We start from the raw sequence: 13,768 nt of genomic DNA on the forward strand, positions 1-13,768 counted from the left end.
AGTCACAATGGGCCAGCCTCCATCCTTCAGGTAAGGAGCATCAGATTGAAGTCACAATGGGCCAGCCTCCATCCTTCAGGTAAGGAGCATCAGATTGAAGTCACAAGAGGACAGCCTCCATCCTTCAGGTAAGGAGCATCAGATTGAAGTCACAATGGGCCAGCCTCCATCCTTCAGGTAAGGAGCATCAGGTTGAAGTCACAAGAGGACAGCCTCCATCCTTCAGGTAAGGAGCATCAGGTTGAAGTCACAAGAGGACAGCCTCCATCCTTCAGGTAAGGAGCATCAGATTGAAGTGACAATGGGCCAGCCTCCATCCTTCAGGTAAGGAGCATCAGGTTGAAGTCACAAGAGGACAGCCTCCATCCTTCAGGTAAGGAGCATCAGATTGAAGTCACAATAGGACAGCCTCCATCCTTCAGGTAAGGAGCATCAGGTTGAAGTCACAAGAGGACAGCCTCCATCCTTCAGGTAAGGAGCATCAGATTGAAGTCACAATAGGACAGCCTCCATCCTTCAGGTAAGGAGCATCAGATTGAAGTGACAATGGGCCAGCCTCCATCCTTCAGGTAAGGAGCATCAGGTTGAAGTCACAAGAGGACAGCCTCCATCCTTCAGGTAAGGAGCATCAGGTTGAAGTCACAAGAGGACAACCTCCATCCTTCAGGTAAGGAGCATCAGATTGAAGTGACAATGGGCCAGCCTCCATCCTTCAGGTAAGGAGCATCAGATTGAAGTCACAATGGGACAGCCTCCATCCTTCAGGTAAGGAGCATCAGGTTGAAGTCACAATAGGACAGCCTCCATCCTTCAGGTAAGGAGCATCAGGTTGAAGTCACAAGAGGACAGCCTCCATCCTTCAGGTAAGGAGCATCAGATTGAAGTCACAATAGTACAGCCTCCATCCTTCAGGTAAGGAGCATCAGATTGAAGTGACAATGGGCCAGCCTCCATCCTTCAGGTAAGGAGCATCAGGTTGAAGTCACAAGAGGACAGCCTCCATCCTTCAGGTAAGGAGCATCAGGTTGAAGTCACAAGAGGACAACCTCCATCCTTCAGGTAAGGAGCATCAGATTGAAGTGACAATGGGCCAGCCTCCATCCTTCAGGTAAGGAGCATCAGATTGAAGTCACAATGGGACAGCCTCCATCCTTCAGGTAAGGAGCATCAGATTGAAGTCACAATAGGACAGCCTCCATCCTTCAGGTAAGGAGCATCAGGTTGAAGTCACAAGAGGACAACCTCCATCCTTCAGGTAAGGAGCATCAGATTGAAGTGACAATGGGCCAGCCTCCATCCTTCAGGTAAGGAGCATCAGATTGAAGTCACAATGGGCCAGCCTCCATCCTTCAGGTAAGGAGCATCAGATTGAAGTCACAAGAGGGCAGCCTCCATCCTTCAGGTAAGGAGCATCAGATTGAAGTCACAATGGGCCAGCCTCCATCCTTCAGGTAAGGAGCATCAGGTTGAAGTCACAAGAGGACAGCCTCCATCCTTCAGGTAAGGAGCATCAGGTTGAAGTCACAAGAGGACAGCCTCCATCCTTCAGGTAAGGAGCATCAGATTGAAGTGACAATGGGCCAGCCTCCATCCTTCAGGTAAGGAGCATCAGGTTGAAGTCACAAGAGGACAGCCTCCATCCTTCAGGTAAGGAGCATCAGGTTGAAGTCACAAGAGGACAGCCTCCATCCTTCAGGTAAGGAGCATCAGATTGAAGTCACAATGGGACAGCCTCCATCCTTCAGGTAAGGAGCATCAGGTTGAAGTCACAAGAGGACAGCCTCCATCCTTCAGGTAAGGAGCATCAGATTGAAGTCACAATAGGACAGCCTCCATCCTTCAGGTAAGGAGCATCAGGTTGAAGTCACAAGAGGACAGCCTCCATCCTTCAGGTAAGGAGCATCAGATTGAAGTCACAATAGGACAGCCTCCATCCTTCAGGTAAGGAGCATCAGATTGAAGTGACAATGGGCCAGCCTCCATCCTTCAGGTAAGGAGCATCAGGTTGAAGTCACAAGAGGACAGCCTCCATCCTTCAGGTAAGGAGCATCAGGTTGAAGTCACAAGAGGACAACCTCCATCCTTCAGGTAAGGAGCATCAGATTGAAGTGACAATGGGCCAGCCTCCATCCTTCAGGTAAGGAGCATCAGATTGAAGTCACAATGGGACAGCCTCCATCCTTCAGGTAAGGAGCATCAGGTTGAAGTCACAATAGGACAGCCTCCATCCTTCAGGTAAGGAGCATCAGGTTGAAGTCACAAGAGGACAGCCTCCATCCTTCAGGTAAGGAGCATCAGATTGAAGTCACAATAGTACAGCCTCCATCCTTCAGGTAAGGAGCATCAGATTGAAGTGACAATGGGCCAGCCTCCATCCTTCAGGTAAGGAGCATCAGGTTGAAGTCACAAGAGGACAGCCTCCATCCTTCAGGTAAGGAGCATCAGGTTGAAGTCACAAGAGGACAACCTCCATCCTTCAGGTAAGGAGCATCAGATTGAAGTGACAATGGGCCAGCCTCCATCCTTCAGGTAAGGAGCATCAGATTGAAGTCACAATGGGACAGCCTCCATCCTTCAGGTAAGGAGCATCAGGTTGAAGTCACAAGAGGACAACCTCCATCCTTCAGGTAAGGAGCATCAGATTGAAGTGACAATGGGCCAGCCTCCATCCTTCAGGTAAGGAGCATCAGATTGAAGTCACAATGGGCCAGCCTCCATCCTTCAGGTAAGGAGCATCAGATTGAAGTCACAATGGGACAGCCTCCATCCTTCAGGTAAGGAGCATCAGATTGAAGTCACAAGAGGACAGCCTCCATCCTTCAGGTAAGGAGCATCAGATTGAAGTCACAATGGGCCAGCCTCCATCCTTCAGGTAAGGAGCATCAGGTTGAAGTCACAAGAGGACAGCCTCCATCCTTCAGGTAAGGAGCATCAGGTTGAAGTCACAAGAGGACAGCCTCCATCCTTCAGGTAAGGAGCATCAGATTGAAGTGACAATGGGCCAGCCTCCATCCTTCAGGTAAGGAGCATCAGGTTGAAGTCACAAGAGGACAGCCTCCATCCTTCAGGTAAGGAGCATCAGATTGAAGTGACAATGGGCCAGCCTCCATCCTTCAGGTAAGGAGCATCAGATTGAAGTCACAATGGGACAGCCTCCATCCTTCAGGTAAGGAGCATCAGATTGAAGTCACAATAGGACAGCCTCCATCCTTCAGGTAAGGAGCATCAGGTTGAAGTCACAAGAGGACAGCCTCCATCCTTCAGGTAAGGAGCATCAGATTGAAGTCACAATAGGACAGCCTCCATCCTTCAGGTAAGGAGCATCAGATTGAAGTGACAATGGGCCAGCCTCCATCCTTCAGGTAAGGAGCATCAGGTTGAAGTCACAAGAGGACAGCCTCCATCCTTCAGGTAAGGAGCATCAGGTTGAAGTCACAAGAGGACAACCTCCATCCTTCAGGTAAGGAGCATCAGATTGAAGTGACAATGGGCCAGCCTCCATCCTTCAGGTAAGGAGCATTAGAATGAAGTCACAATAGGACAGCCTCCATCCTTCAGGTAAGGAGCATCAGGTTGAAGTCACAAGAGGACAGCCTCCATCCTTCAGGTAAGGAGCATCAGATTGAAGTCACAATAGTACAGCCTCCATCCTTCAGGTAAGGAGCATCAGATTGAAGTGACAATGGGCCAGCCTCCATCCTTCAGGTAAGGAGCATCAGGTTGAAGTCACAAGAGGACAGCCTCCATCCTTCAGGTAAGGAGCATCAGGTTGAAGTCACAAGAGGACAACCTCCATCCTTCAGGTAAGGAGCATCAGATTGAAGTGACAATGGGCCAGCCTCCATCCTTCAGGTAAGGAGCATCAGATTGAAGTCACAATGGGACAGCCTCCATCCTTCAGGTAAGGAGCATCAGATTGAAGTGACAATGGGCCAGCCTCCATCCTTCAGGTAAGGAGCATCAGATTGAAGTGACAATGGGCCAGCCTCCATCCTTCAGGTAAGGAGCATCAGGTTGAAGTCACAATAGGACAGCCTCCATCCTTCAGGTAAGGAGCATCAGATTGAAGTGACAATGGGCCAGCCTCCATCCGTCAGGTAAGGAGCATCAGGTTGAAGTCACAATAGGACAGCCTCCATCCTTCAGGTAAGGAGCATCAGATTGAAGTGACAATGGGCCAGCCTCCATCCTTCAGGTAAGGAGCATCAGATTGAAGTGACAATGGGCCAGCCTCCATCCTTCAGGTAAGGAGCATCAGATTGAAGTGACAATGGGCCAGCCTCCATCCTTCAGGTAAGGAGCATCAGGTTGAAGTCACAAGAGGACAGCCTCCATCCTTCAGGTAAGGAGCATCAGGTTGAAGTCACAAGAGGACAACCTCCATCCTTCAGGTAAGGAGCATCAGATTGAAGTGACAATGGGCCAGCCTCCATCCTTCAAGTAAGGAGCATCAGATTGAAGTGACAATGGGACAGCCTCCATCCTTCAGGTAAGGAGCATTAGAATGAAGTCACAATAGGACATCCTCCATCCTTCAGGTAAGGAGCATGAGGTTGAAGTCACAAGAGGACAGCCTCCATCCTTCAGGTAAGGAGCATCAGATTGAAGTCACAATAGGACAGCCTCCATCCTTCAGGTAAGGAGCATCAGATTGAAGTGACAATGGGCCAGCCTCCATCCTTCAGGTAAGGAGCATCAGGTTGAAGTCACAATAGGACAGCCTCCATCCTTCAGGTAAGGAGCATCAGATTGAAGTGACAATGGGCCAGCCTCCATCCGTCAGGTAAGGAGCATCAGGTTGAAGTCACAAGAGGACAGCCTCCATCCTTCAGGTAAGGAGCATTAGATTGAAGTCACAATAGGACAGCCTCCATCCTTCAGGTAAGGAGCATCAGGTTGAAGTCACAATAGGACAGCCTCCATCCTTCAGGTAAGGAGCATCAGATTGAAGTGACAATGGGCCAGCCTCCATCCTTCAGGTAAGGAGCATCAGATTGAAGTGACAATGGGCCAGCCTCCATCCTTCAGGTAAGGAGCATCAGATTGAAGTGACAATGGGCCAGCCTCCATCCTTCAGGTAAGGAGCATCAGATTGAAGTCACAATAGGACAGCCTCCATCCTTCAGGTAAGGAGCATCAGATTGAAGTGACAATGGGCCAGCCTCCATCCTTCAGGTAAGGAGCATCAGGTTGAAGTCACAAGAGGACAGCCTCCATCCTTCAGGTAAGGAGCATCAGATTGAAGTGACAAAGGGCCAGCCTCCATCCTTCAGGTAAGGAGCATCAGATTGAAGTCACAATGGGACAGCCTCCATCCTTCAGGTAAGGAGCATTAGAATGAAGTCACAAGAGGACAGCCTCCATCCTTCAGGTAAGGAGCATCAGGTTGAAGTCACAAGAAGACAGCCTCCATCCTTCAGGTAAGGAGCATCAGATTGAAGTCACAATAGGACAGCCTCCATCCTTCAGGTAAGGAGCATCAGATTGAAGTGACAATGGGCCAGCCTCCATTCTTCAGGTAAGGAGCATCAGACTGAAGTCACAATAGGACAGCCTCCATCCTTCAGGTAAGGAGCATCAGATTGAAGTGACAATGGGCCAGCCTCCATCCGTCAGGTAAGGAGCATCAGGTTGAAGTCACAAGAGGACAGCCTCCATCCTTCAGGTAAGGAGCATTAGATTGAAGTCACAATAGGACAGCCTCCATCCTTCAGGTAAGGAGCATCAGGTTGAAGTCACAATAGGACAGCCTCCATCCTTCAGGTAAGGAGCATCAGATTGAAGTGACAATGGGCCAGCCTCCATCCTTCAGGTAAGGAGCATCAGATTGAAGTGACAATGGGCCAGCCTCCATCCTTCAGGTAAGGAGCATCAGATTGAAGTGACAATGGGCCAGCCTCCATCCTTCAGGTAAGGAGCATCAGATTGAAGTCACAATAGGACAGCCTCCATCCTTCAGGTAAGGAGCATCAGATTGAAGTGACAATGGGCCAGCCTCCATCCTTCAGGTAAGGAGCATCAGGTTGAAGTCACAAGAGGACAGCCTCCATCCTTCAGGTAAGGAGCATCAGATTGAAGTGACAAAGGGCCAGCCTCCATCCTTCAGGTAAGGAGCATCAGATTGAAGTCACAATGGGACAGCCTCCATCCTTCAGGTAAGGAGCATTAGATTGAAGTCACAATAGGACAGCCTCCATCCTTCAGGTAAGGAGCATCAGGTTGAAGTCACAATAGGACAGCCTCCATCCTTCAGGTAAGGAGCATCAGATTGAAGTGACAATGGGCCAGCCTCCATCCTTCAGGTAAGGAGCATCAGATTGAAGTGACAATGGGCCAGCCTCCATCCTTCAGGTAAGGAGCATCAGATTGAAGTGACAATGGGCCAGCCTCCATCCTTCAGGTAAGGAGCATCAGATTGAAGTCACAATAGGACAGCCTCCATCCTTCAGGTAAGGAGCATCAGATTGAAGTGACAATGGGCCAGCCTCCATCCTTCAGGTAAGGAGCATCAGGTTGAAGTCACAAGAGGACAGCCTCCATCCTTCAGGTAAGGAGCATCAGATTGAAGTGACAAAGGGCCAGCCTCCATCCTTCAGGTAAGGAGCATCAGATTGAAGTCACAATGGGACAGCCTCCATCCTTCAGGTAAGGAGCATTAGAATGAAGTCACAAGAGGACAGCCTCCATCCTTCAGGTAAGGAGCATCAGGTTGAAGTCACAAGAGGACAGCCTCCATCCTTCAGGTAAGGAGCATCAGATTGAAGTCACAATAGGACAGCCTCCATCCTTCAGGTAAGGAGCATCAGATTGAAGTGACAATGGGCCAGCCTCCATCCTTCAGGTAAGGAGCATCAGATTGAAGTGACAATGGGCCAGCCTCCATCCTTCAGGTGAGGAGCATCAGGCTGAGGTCACAATGGGCCAGCCTCCATCCTTCAGGTAAGGAGCATCAGATTGAAGTCACAATGGCCAGCCTCCATCCTTCAGGTAAGGAGCATCAGATTGAAGTCACAATGGGCCAACCGCCATCCTTCAGGTAAGGAGCATCAGGCTGAGGTCACAATGGGCCAGCCTCCATCCTTCAGGTAAGGAGCATCAGATTGAAGTCACAAGAGGACAGCCTCCATCCTTCAGGTAAGGAGCATCAGATTGAAGTGACAATGCGCCAGCCTCCATCCTTCAGGTAAGGAGCATCAGGTTGAAGTCACAAGAGGACAGCCTCCATCCTTCAGGTAAGGAGCATCAGGTTGAAGTCACAATGGGCCAGCCTCCATCCTTCAGGTAAGGAGCATCAGATTGAAGTGACAATGGGCCAGCCTCCATCCTTCAGGTAAGGGGCATCAGATTGAAGTCACAATGGGCCAGCCTCCATCCTTCAGGTAAGGAGCATCAGGCTGAGGTCACAATGGGCCAGCCTCCATCCTTCAGGTAAGGACCATCAGATTGAAGTCACAATGGCCAGCCTCCATCCTTCAGGTAAGGAGCATCAGATTGAAGTCACAATAGGACAGCCTCCATCCTTCAGGTAAGGAGCATCAGACTGAAGTCACAATAGGACAGCCTCCTTCCTTCAGGTAAGGAGCATCAGATTGAAGTCACAATGGGCCAACCTCCATCCTTCAGGTAAGGAGCATCAGATTGAAGTCACAATGGGCCAACCTCCATCCTTCAGGTAAGGAGCATCAGGCTGAGGTCACAATGGGCCAGCCTCCATCCTTCAGGTAAGGAGCATCAGATTGAAGTCTGACAGATCTTTCTAACATACTTATGTAGTTGTGCATGCAGTTATGAACCCTTTCTACCACGTAAGCATATCCGCACACACAGAAAGGCACAGCCGCACACTTCCTGCACATGTCATTTTGGGCCATGTGTTGGCAATTGTATTGTATGGATATTAAAACTGAGTTCTTGTTTCCCAGTTGCAGAGGTGTCAAAATACACAAACGATCATAACAAAATAAAAACGATGGTAAAGATATCATTCTGGAATGTGAAAGGCTTGAATTCAAAATATAAGCGTAACGTAATTTTCATTATCTAGAAAAACCTATAAATGACATTGTATGTATTCAAGAGACCAAACCTAAGAGCAGCAAGGAAAGGCTTCTTAGAAACCCTCAACTGGGAAGATGCTATCGTTCATCTAGAGATAATAATAATGAGAACAAAAAGGAGTAGCCATCTATGGAAATAATAAACACGGCTCTAGAGAGATGTTGAAAGATGAACATGGATCTTGTAGAGCAGTAGAGATAAAAACCAAGGATGTTTTGGCAGCAGGGATAATATGCGCCCCTAAAGAAAACAGGGAGACCCTCTCTACTCAAACCCACAAAGAGTGACAAAACACAGAGCACAGAAATATATTGCTGCTAGGAGACTTCAATGCAGTTGTCGAACCTTAAACCGACAGAAAACCCAACAGGACCCAGCGTTTTATAAGGAAATCACAAGGTAAACTGAGGACTTTTCCATGGAGGATGTTTGGAGATGTGAGTATAAGCAAGCCAGAGAATACACCTTTTATTCTGAAGCACAGACTACGATGATGATGATGATGATGATGATGGCTTAGTTTCTTATGCATCCAGAAACCACTAAAACCCCTCCTTTTCTGCGAGTGCATTTGGACTGTGTCTGTGCTTAGGTAAAACACACACCTTCTTTGTAGGTAGAAAAAAGGAGGAGGAAGAACCTAGATAGGTTTTATGTTAATGAAACCAAGAGTTGTAGTTGGTCCACTCAGGTGCCTTTTATAATAACATCAACAGAGGCTGAACGGGATTAAAATGGGGAGCTCTGGGGGGTAAACGAAGCCATAGACCTGGAATTGCTCACTACTTTTCTTTTTTATCCTTGTTTAGCGAGGTTTTGGTTTCCTCAATTACTAGCAAAGTCATTGAAGCATTGAGGAAGCTGCAAGCTTTATGGAATGAAATGGGCATCAACACAGAACAGCAAAAGGAGCGCATGCAGACAGCAAAGTCCCACATTGAGGCATGGAGCAAAGCGGCAACTGCATAATGTATTTATAATGTGGTTCTTGGTTAGGGTTAGGGTTACAAGAGGCTACATGGATACAACTCTAGCAGCCTGTGTAGTTCTTAAGCTTAAGAGCCTTTGAGAAATGTTTGCCGAAATCTCAGTGGATCAAGAGGAGCTTTGCCAAGTCGGCACATAGGTCTGTTTTTAGGGTTCAGGAGGTCTCCTCTATTTTGGACAGAGACTCAGTTTAGGACTGAGCCCAGGCTCACGGCTGGCGCCTTGAAGACGAAGAGAGACGCTCCTTGCTTCTTCAGGGAATGTTTAAGGGGCCTCAAACTGGCGGCTGCAAGAAGCCCCTTTCCAGATGGACAGAAATAGCAACGCACCCAAACTATGCCATAATTCAATTTTTCCCTACTTCTAGCGAACCTCTCCATTGACGCCCGCTTGTTGCGGGGGAGAGGCTTGCCTACCCCAGTGAAGTTGTGAGCTATGCAGGCGGTGGTATAACAACCACCGGCAGGGCCTCCCATGCCAGAGAGGTCACAACCGAAGGGAGAGCCAAGAGCGCCAAAGGGTGCAACCATCCTAGGAGAAGGAAAACTCTCATCCCAAACCCGGGTGGATGGTGCTCATCTAACCCTGCAAGGTCAACCATCTCAGAGAAGGAAACTCTAATCAAACCTACAACCCGAGGACCTCGCTGCCACTGTCCATGCTTGTCAAGGCCTCAGCAGACGAACCTCTGGTTTAAAGGGTGAGGCCAGTTCTGTGCACACTGCGCTCCACCAGAAAAATCCATTGCACAGGCTTGAAGGACACATCCAATCTCCGAAAAAGCCCTGTAGCGATAGGCGAGGGACGAAACGGCAGGTGTAAAGATGCACTGGAAGCCGCAGACCCAACCCTGCATGCAGGCGGTTCAGGACTTTGGTTGCTCGAGACGGACCGGGGATGATAGTCTTGTTCGGCAGCATCTTGAATGACCAAGCAGCCTTTTTTAAGGAGAGCACTGCTTGCTCCATATGGAGAGGGGCCTAGAAAAGGTGGCCTAAAGAAAGCTCATCCCCATCTACCCTCATCGCCTTGTAAGATGTAAACTAAATCTTCATTTTAAGTTTTCATATCTCTATTCACTATGGAAAAAGAAAATGAAGGAACACTGCCATTTTTGGATGTCCTAGTCATCTGCAAACCGAACCTATGTTTGGGTCACACAGTATACTGAAAACCCACACATACAGACCAATAGATACCTGCACAAGAACTCCAACCATCACCCAGGACAAAAAAGGAGCACAATCAGTAGCAGAACATGCCACAAACCATCCTGGGCATAAAATACTGTCTGAAAACACTGAAATCCTGGACCATGCCAACCACTCCCATGTCAGGATGCACAGGGGAGCCATTGAGATCCAAAAACACCTGGACAATTTCAACATGAAAGAGGAAACCCTGAAAGTGAACAAGGTTTGGCTCCCAGTCCTGAGGAATAGCAAAATCAGGACTCAGCAAATGGGAAACCACTCATCAGAAGAGCCAGGGGCTTTCCCAGCAGATCATGCTCCCCAATTAGCAGACGCTCATCCTCCTCTTTTGCATGAGCCTCCCAGAACAAGACACAGGCAAATCCCTCCTGCGTTCCCAGGCTCACACAGGAGATACACAGACCCACTTTTTCCAGCCAAAGCATTCTCTGAAGATGCCAGATGCCACAGATGCTGTGGGCAAAACGTCAGGAAGAAACTCTGCTAGAACATGGCCACAGAGCCCGAAAAACTCACAAAAAAACATGGATGCTGGCCATGAAAGTCTTCGACTTTATATTATTATTATTATTATTATTATTATGGTCTTACAACGAAACCGGTCGGGGTGGAGTAGGGGTTTTATTCCGCTATAGACCAGACCTTCGGATTGTGAGGAAAATAGAAGTGGAACCGGGGCAACTGCTAGTTGTGGACTTCAATCTACAATTGAACAGGAAGCAGAAAGGTTCAGGGCACAGACGATTTCGGATGTGCGTGGTTTATGCTCCGGTAACGCTGACTGAAAGGAAACGGCTGTGGCAGTCATTGAGGGATTATGTGGAGACAAGGAGGGATTTGATGATTTTAGGGGACTTTAATAACAGAACTAGATTGGCAGACCATTTCAATTTAACAAGGGATAACCTGGGGAAAGGGAAGAGAGAAAGCCCTCTCACAAATGAAGAACGAGGCTTACAAGACTTATTAGCTAAAGAGTTGAATTTAGAAGATAAAGGTCTTTTAATAGAGAACCAGTTGGATTTTTTCCCATCTTGGAGGAGGAAAACTTTCATTTCAAACTATCCTTTGTTGCAAGGAGTGGCGTTTACCTTTTTCCACCCGCGTTTTGCAAGTCGTTTAGACCAAATTTGGGCAGAAAAATGTTTGATTCCGGAAAGTACCAAAGTAATTCTGACTCCATGGTCTGATCATGGGATGCTTAGGATAGGATTCCGGATGGGAACCAAAGTAGAGAAGGGGAGGCCTCTTTGGAGGATCTCACCCCGAATGATGGAGGACGAAAGATGTGTCCTAGAGCTGGAAAAGAAAATCGCTCTTCTGCAATTGTTAAAAGGAAAAGGAGACTTTGTCCCAGTTTCATGGTGGGAAGAGCTCAAGAGAGCCATGAAAGAATGGTGTGTGCAGTTACTGAAGGGCTATTATAAACAAGAGCTAAAAGATTACCAAGAAGCACTTTATCTCTTTTTGAAGATCCATTATAGGATTAGTAAGGGGTTTCCTTATGATCAGCAAAAGTTGGATCAAGCCAAGATGAAGATTAGAGACTATCACAAACAACAGAGGAAGATCAGGGTAGAAAGGCAGAGGAATAGGACAAAAGGACCGGTTTTGGAGAAAGGAGAATGGGAAAAAGACAGGATAGGAAAGATTAGAAGTGAGGAAATGACTAGCCTCCAGAATAAGAAAGACGGTCAGACCGTAAGCAATACTAGGGAGATGCTTTCGCTGATGGGACAGCTGTATGGAGAATTGTACGAGGGACAAAACATTGAGGCCAAGACGATAGATAACTTCTTGAAAAGGGTGAACAGGGATAGCCATCAGGGCCTCTTGACGGCAGAGGAGAAGGAAGGGTTTTGTAGACCCATCACACCGGAGGAGGTCAAGAGAGTGATTGCGGAAGGGAGGGTCAAGTCGGCCCCTGGCCCCGACGGTCTCAATTATAGCTTCTACAAAAGGTTTAAAGAGACCATGAGTACCATCTTGGCAGGAGTTTTTAACACCGCTCTGGAGACAGAGAACTTGGGAGACAGTTTTTATACTGGTCTCCTTATTTTCCTGCCCAAGGCAGGAGATGCCACGCTTCCAGAAAACTGGCGTCCCATCACCCTCACTAATGTGGACTACAGGATTTTGGCCAAAGTCCTGAATAATAGACTGGTAAAGGTCATATCGAAACTGGTGGTAGGTACTCAGACGAGTGCGGTGCCTGGGAGGAAAATGACAGCATTCTTAGCTTTGTGGAGAGAATTCTTCCAAGGGACGGGGAACATTAAGGACACGAACGGGATCCTGCAAGTAGATCAATCTAAAGCCTTCGACCGAGTAAATCAAAACTACTTGTGGAAGGTTTTGGAGTTTAAAGGGATTCCTGTAGGTTTTATTAGGTGGCTTCAACTTTTGTATAGGAGAGCCGAAGTGATTCCACAGGTTAACGGATGTAGAGGCCAAAGGATTCGGATAAGATCAGGCTTAAGACAAGGCTGTCCGCTGAGTCCATTGCTCTTTGTTTTGGCAATAGACCCATTACTGACCCTGGTCCAACAAGACCTTGGCATCAGAGGGTTTATCCCTTTCCCGACAGCGTTGGCTGACGGCGAGGCAGGCGTTAAAGCGCTGAAAGCGGTAGCTCACACAGATGACGTTTATGTCTTTATATCAAAGAAAGAGGAGGTGGAGAGAGCGGTCACCTGTCTGAAAGACTATGGAAAGGCTTCGGGGGCCATGGTCAATGAGGCTAAAAGCAAAATCTATTATGTGGATAGGGCAAGAGAGACGATTCACGCTCAGAGTTTAGAGAATACACTAATGGAACAGGAGACATCCATCGCAGGCCATATGGAAATGGTTCAAAGGGGAGAAAGCCATAATAAGGTTAAAAGCCATGAAAGACGACGTAGGAAAGGCAGTCCGGTTTCTCTGTCGCATAGTGAAGACACGGAATGAGAAAGTGGACAAAGAGCGGGTGGAGAAGTTCGGTGAGCACCTAATTGCCATTTTGTGCGAGCGTTACACTGGCCATTGGTACCCGGAGAAGCCTATGAAAGGACAGGCGTACAGGTATATCCGGATCAATAGGAATTCCCCTGTAGACAAGTCGCTCCTGAAAGCTTGCAAAGAGAGTGGTTTGCAATATTGAGAATTAAAATTACCCTGGAATTCACACTCTGGATTGACCCTGGAGATGTCTGCTACAGACTCAGTGAGAGCTCCCACCATTTCACAGTGAAGGAAGAAGAAGAAGAGAGCAGTAGCAGCAGTGTATCATGTCATGATATAATTGTAATTTGAAATTACTGTAATTTTTTGTAAATTGTGGGGATGTTCTCACTTAAGATTTGAAACGGTTTAAGATAAAACGGTTTTAATAAAATCGATTAAAAAAAACACTGTTCTTATCCCGCTTTCCGAACCGCTTTTTTTATCGTGCCCATTTGGCAATTTAAATCGATGTATTTACCTGCAAGCGTTCTTACTTGGCTTGAAATCGGTGTTTAAATAAAGCG

At 47.7% G+C, this 13,768-nt stretch overlaps 1 pseudogene; it reads left to right on the forward strand.

The window, feature by feature from the left end:
* Positions 1–13,146: 13,146 nt before the first annotated feature.
* LOC149320262 (protein BTG3 pseudogene) lies at positions 13,147–13,553 on the forward strand (annotated as a pseudogene).
* The last annotated feature ends 215 nt before the right edge of the window (positions 13,554–13,768 follow it).

This window comes from Sceloporus occidentalis, unplaced genomic scaffold (genome assembly GCF_023333645.1).
Source record: "Sceloporus occidentalis isolate IW3139 unplaced genomic scaffold, rSceOcc1.0.p SCAF_2, whole genome shotgun sequence".
Taxonomy (NCBI): Eukaryota; Metazoa; Chordata; class Lepidosauria; order Squamata; family Phrynosomatidae; genus Sceloporus; species Sceloporus occidentalis.